Genomic DNA, 6,124 nt, shown 5'->3' on the forward strand with positions numbered 1-6,124 from the left:
ATTGTATGTGTATGCATACATGCCTGTCAGTGTGATCCTGTACAAGTTACATAAGTGTGTGTATTTGTGAGCTGAGAGACTCGTACAGTGAGTGCCTCTCCACTCGGGTGTGAGACATCTCGAGGAGCGAGGGAGAGAACACGTTCCCGCCGCTGTCTCCCGGAGCGCTTAAACTCCAGGATCCTCCTGCACACCGTGGGATGTTCCGCAAGTCAGACTGCGCCATCATTCCCGTATGTAGTTGTTACGGCTCCGAGTTGTAAGCTGGCTACGTATAGGAGGAGCAGAGGAACCATCACACATTAGTACGTCGAACTGACTGGTGGGACAACGCATGCCACAAACATCAGACTAATGTATTTATTGGAAAAGTATAATGTGAAAATACGAAGGGGAATAGAGAACTATAAGCGGAGCCAAATCAAAGAAATCATAATTAAAGAGACAACTACTAGTGAGCACACACAACTTAAGCTAATGCATTCAAAGGGCGTCTCATCCTAGCTATCTCTTTTGTATACGGGGAATGGGTTAAACTAGAGATTGTTAGTGCTTGGCACTTGGTTCTATGGACATCCTTACTGTACCGACAGCGATATATTGTTGTTTCTCTTTCTTCTGACAAATGTACTTATTGTAAGTCGCTTTGGATGAAAGCGTCTGCTGAATGCCCTCAATGTAAATGTAAATCTACACATATTGAAGGTCCATTTTAAACTCTATTTTATACAATCCATGAGGAAGAATGTGTTAGAATCAAAAAAACAAACCTTAAAACCCAACAAGGAATCAAAAACTGAACTGTAAAACGCAACCAGAATAGAAACCTCGATCTCTGCTTTATTACTAACACTAACCCTATTGCTTCTCTCTTACCAACACCAAACCCTATTACAGACCCTTATCCCATCACTATTCTACTTCTAACTCTAACCTTAGTACTGGGACCTTACCATCCCTAGGGCTCTTGACGTACAGCACACAGAGCCGTATCTCTTGGAGTTCTTCGCCACATGGCCCATCATGAATAAACATCTGACAGGAGGGGGCGTGACCAGGAACACACTGTCTCATTACCATGTGATAGAGCGTAAGTGTGTGTGTGTGTGTGTGTGTGTGTGTGTGTGTGTGTGTGTGTGTGTGTGTGTGTGTGTGTGTGTGTGTGTGTGTGTGTGTGTGTGTGTGTGTGTGTGTGTGTGTGTGTGTGTGTGTGTGTGTGTGTGCGTGCGTGTGTTTGTGTCTCTGAATGCCCGGTATGCATGTGTGTTTATGTGTGTGTGTGTGTGGTGTGTGTGTGTGTGTGTGTGTGTGTGTGTGTGTGTGTGTGTGTGTGTGCGTGCGTGCGTGCGTGCGTGCGTGCGTGCGTGCGTGCGTGCGTGCGTGCGTGCGTGCGTGCGTGCGTGCGTGCGTGCGTGCGTGCGTGCGTGCGTGCGTGCGTGCGTGCGTGCGTGCGTGCGTGCGTGCGTGCGTGCGTGCGTGCGTGCGTGCGTGCGTGCGTGCGTGCGTGCGTGCGTGCGTGCGTGCGTGCGTGCGTGCGTGCGTGCTGCGTTGCGTAGCGTGCGTGCGTGCGTGCGTGCGTGCGTGCGTGCGTGCGTGCGTGCGTGCGTGCGTGCGTGCGTGCGTGCGTGCGTGCGTGCGTGCGTGCGTGCGTGCGTGCGTGCGTGCGTGCGTGCGTGCGTGCGTGCGTGCGTGCGTGCGTGCGTGCGTGCGTGCGTGCGTGCGTGCGTGCGTGCGTGCGTGCGTGCGTGCGTGCGTGCGTGCGTGCGTGCGTGTGTGTGTGTGTGCGTGCAACCCGGTATCACGCCAAGGCGTAAAATAGATACGTCTGTCCACATCGCAAGGCGTGTTCAGGTTGACGCTTTGCCTGACCAAAGCGTCACCCTGAACACGCGTCCTTCTCCATTCGAATGAATGGGGAATAGCACCAACAGGGGGCGATACGTTCTCCTAGCATTTGGTGAAATTGTTACGTAGCCATATTAATCGTTATTATCTGAATGGGAAATGCAATATTTTAGGACAGATACACCATTAACGTGTTTCTAATGACATTTCTAGCGAGAAATGTACATTTTCCTTGCATAATCTTCAATCAGTGAATGTGTATGATCTTTATTAATCTTTATGATCTGAATGGGAAATACTATATTTTAGGATCGATTCACCGTTAAACGTGTTTCTAATAACATTTCTAGCGAGAAATATACTTTTTACTTGCATAATCTTCAGTCAGTGATTGTGTCTGATCTTTAGTTTTATAGTTATTAGGAAGATTTAATCGGCTCGCTCGCATGTTTCAACGACGTCAGGATGCTAGGGACGCTGCTTTCGCTAAACTAGCAGCTCACGTGTTTCCTGCGTTTGTGTTATTAAACCGTTACTTTATGTAACTTTTAATGATATTGTAATAACCACAGGCGAGGTATTGAGCGAAGTAAGCTTGATAGCAGGTTTATTGGGTTCCACAATCGGATAGGCAGGCACAGCTCCACCGGAAAACTACAACAACCAAAACTCCCGTCCGGAAGGAAACCCCCGGAACCCCCTCTCAGAAGGCCCGCCCCTTCCTCCCAAACCCTGTGACGCTACAATATAATCTTGTTAGAAACATAGATATATATAGAACACTGTTCTATATATATCTATGGTTAGAAACACGTTTATCTGAGAGCCAACCCAGTCGCTAAAAGCATACGTTGACAGTGTACGTTTTCGTGAACACTGGATTACGTCGCATTTCAACATAAAATAGCGTGCTAAGCACACGTACACACACACACACGCACGCACGCACGTACGCACCCCAACACACACACACACACACACACACACACACACCACACACACACACACACACACACACACACACACACACACACACGCACAATGCATTTCGCTGCTAAAACAACAACTTGGGCTGCTTCTAGGACATTTTGGGTGGATGTTGAACGGTATGTCGGCAGGACGTTTTTTGCAGGCATGACCTGGCAACCCTGCGCTGTTGCCCGAGGTGCAGAAATGCTCCGGAACAGATCTACCATGGCCAAAATAATTGTCATGAATAGCATGAATAGATTCATGCATTATCATTCAACTTGAACATGTGTTTTTACAGTATAGAGTGGTGGAGGGATGACGTATGTTGGCCAACCCGGAAGTGAGCGTCGACCTGGGTTTCCATGGTTTCCCTTGACAAAAAGCCAACGGGTTTTTCCATTGGCTCTAAAAACCACGCGGCAAAGGAGCTGCCGTAAATTGTGTTGTTTTTGTCGTAAACTGGGGACCGACGGTTAAAAAATAGACAGATATTCCGAGGTATCCTTAAAAGGCAGCTTGGATGTTTTTATTTTCTGCAGTTTAGACTTCTTCTATAACCTATTTTTGAAAGCAAAACACCAAGCTCAATGATTTAACGAGGCAGGGTTATTTGAAACAATTTATTAAATATATATTTGTGAGAGGTCATTCCTTCTCCTGAGTTTGCTTCCTATTTATGTCTGGTGTACAACACTGTCCACAAGCATCACCCCCCCCTCCCCATATGGATTTGGAGAATTGTTGCCACGTCCCAGTGGTGGAGGTATCATATATATGAAAGAGGGCATTCAATTATACTACAATGATCAATTAGGAGGCCGAAGCCCTAAAGGAAGTAATAATAATAATAATAATAATAATTCATTGAATTTATTTAGCGCTTTTCTAGACACTCAAGACGCCTACAGTGAAGGGGGGGGGGGGACCTCACTAACCACCACCAGTGTGTAGCACCCACTTGGGTGATGCACGGCAAGTGATGATGTAGGTGACTGAGGGTCAACATTTGAGAACCCCTTTTATCAAAGGGGGTCTCAAAGGACTCATACGCTTCAACCTGAGTGACCCATCACACCCCGGCCATGGCTTCTTCCAACTCCTCCCTTCGGGTAGGAGATACAGGTCCCTTGGGAGCCGGACAAACAGGCTGAGGAATACCTTCTACCCCTGGGCAATTCGTCTACTTAACGCCTGACCCCCCCCCCCCCCCAATGGACATGTGAAATCCTCTACCATATTTATTTATTTTACTTATATGTTATGTCTGCATATTTATATTTATTGTGCCTATTGCTGTTGTTTGTGTTTGTATTTTTGCTTTTTGCACTGCTTTATTTATTTTGCACTATGGGTAGTGAGCACCACCCCAATTTCATTGTACAAGTTTGCACAATGACAATAAAGTCTGAATCTGTGGCTCCAGCCCTACAGGAAATGACTCGGCAAGTGCTCCATCTCGTTGCACCTGCACCCAGCGGCTCGCTTGCAAGATTTTGGCCTGAAGTTCTTCCCAGACCTACACCCTAGCCATCGAACACGCATATCTGAGAATCAGGCTTCTCTTTAATAATGACAAAAAGTTACGAGAGAAATACACATTAACTTTTTGTTATCTCATAAGCGGCGTGGTGCCGGCTCCTTTTGACCTTTTGACCCCAGACTTCAAAAACGTGGCCACAGGCCAGCTGTGTCTACACACCTTAAGCCACAAATGTACACCTCCATCCCACAAAAAATGGGGACTATAAACTAACCTCTGTCTTATGTACATTTACTGTACTGTTGGAGGTCACGCCCCTTTTCCGGCCTTTTCGAGATAGCTAGGGAGGCTAAAATGTTTACACACATTTCCCGGGGCCCCGAGAACGACATATCCGAGATTTGGAGTTCTAGCCCTTAGAGAAAAAAAGTTTTCCCAAATGGACTGTCATTTGGACAAAGCCCCTCAGAAGTGTTACCTGCAATACCTAATGGTTCAGAATGTGGTGGAAAAAACAGTTTTTGAGATAGGAACGTCCTACCGCCCTGAAATTTGAATACCTTATTCTAAGGCCTAACTGGGACCCCCGCACCGAAACTTGGCCCGGTCGGACCCCGAGGGCAGGAAGGGGTGGCCCTTCCTGCCCGAAACTTGGCCCGGACCCCGAGTGCAGGAAGAGGGGGCCTGGACTTTCATAGGTGCCATGCCGTAATTCCGACGCCTCATTGTTCCGACGTCTCAATGTTCCGAAATATTTCCCATTAGATCGACATGCCACTATTCCGACGGTTCAATGTTCCGAAAACGAAACCCATTGGTCCGAAGGTCTGTTAGTCCGACTTTTCAAAAAGGAGGCGCATTAGGCCGAAAAAATAGTTTTATACCTCGCTCGCTCCCTCTCTATCTCACTCTCACTCTTTCTCTGTCTCCAAAATACAACCTAGGCCTACATATCACGTTCACGATGAATTTTGGAGAGCAAAAAGACAACGCTTCACAGAGAGCGGAGGTCTAATTCTCAACACGGGCACGAACACACACACACACACACACACACACACACACACACACACACACACACACACACACACACACACACACACACACACACACACACACACACACACACACACACACACACACACAGAGTGAGAGAGGGAGAGAGAGAGGGAGAGAGAGAGGGAGAGAGAGAGGGAGAGAGAGAGGGAGAGAGAGAGGGAGAGAGAGAGAGGGAGCGAGAGAGAGGGAGCGAGAGAGAGGGAGCGAGCGAGGTATACAACTCTTTTTCCTATTCAGCATATTGAACTGTCGGCCTAATGCTCCTCCTTTTTGAAAAGTCGGACAAACGGACCTTCGGACCAATGGGTTTCGTTTTCGGAACATTAAACCGTCGGAATAGTGGCATGTCGATCTAATGGGAAATATTTCGGAACATTGAGACGTCGGAACAATGAGGCGTCGGAATTACGGGCAGGCCCCCTTTCATAATCCTCGCTCGGTGACTGTAAAGGATGTTTGGTCGGATGTTATGACGAAGAATCATAATGTGAATGGGAATATTCTATAAATGTCTTGATATCATCATTCGTCTCAGCACTTCTGCTGCAGCCGCTTAAAGTCTCACTCCGAGAACCTTAAAATATGAATCAATCCATTAGAAGTATGAAAATATCTTCCCGGTGGCGTAACGGGGCAAACAAGGTGTCCTTTGACATCTACGTTTCGAGGCGATTGCAACAGTGCCACACATGATCATATTTGAATATGTTTCGGGGTAGTAATTAGCTGTCGATTTTGGAGGCCTTTATCAATAATGACCAGCTATAG

This window comes from Gadus chalcogrammus, chromosome 3, assembly GCF_026213295.1.
Source record: "Gadus chalcogrammus isolate NIFS_2021 chromosome 3, NIFS_Gcha_1.0, whole genome shotgun sequence".
Lineage (NCBI taxonomy): Eukaryota > Metazoa > Chordata > Actinopteri > Gadiformes > Gadidae > Gadus > Gadus chalcogrammus.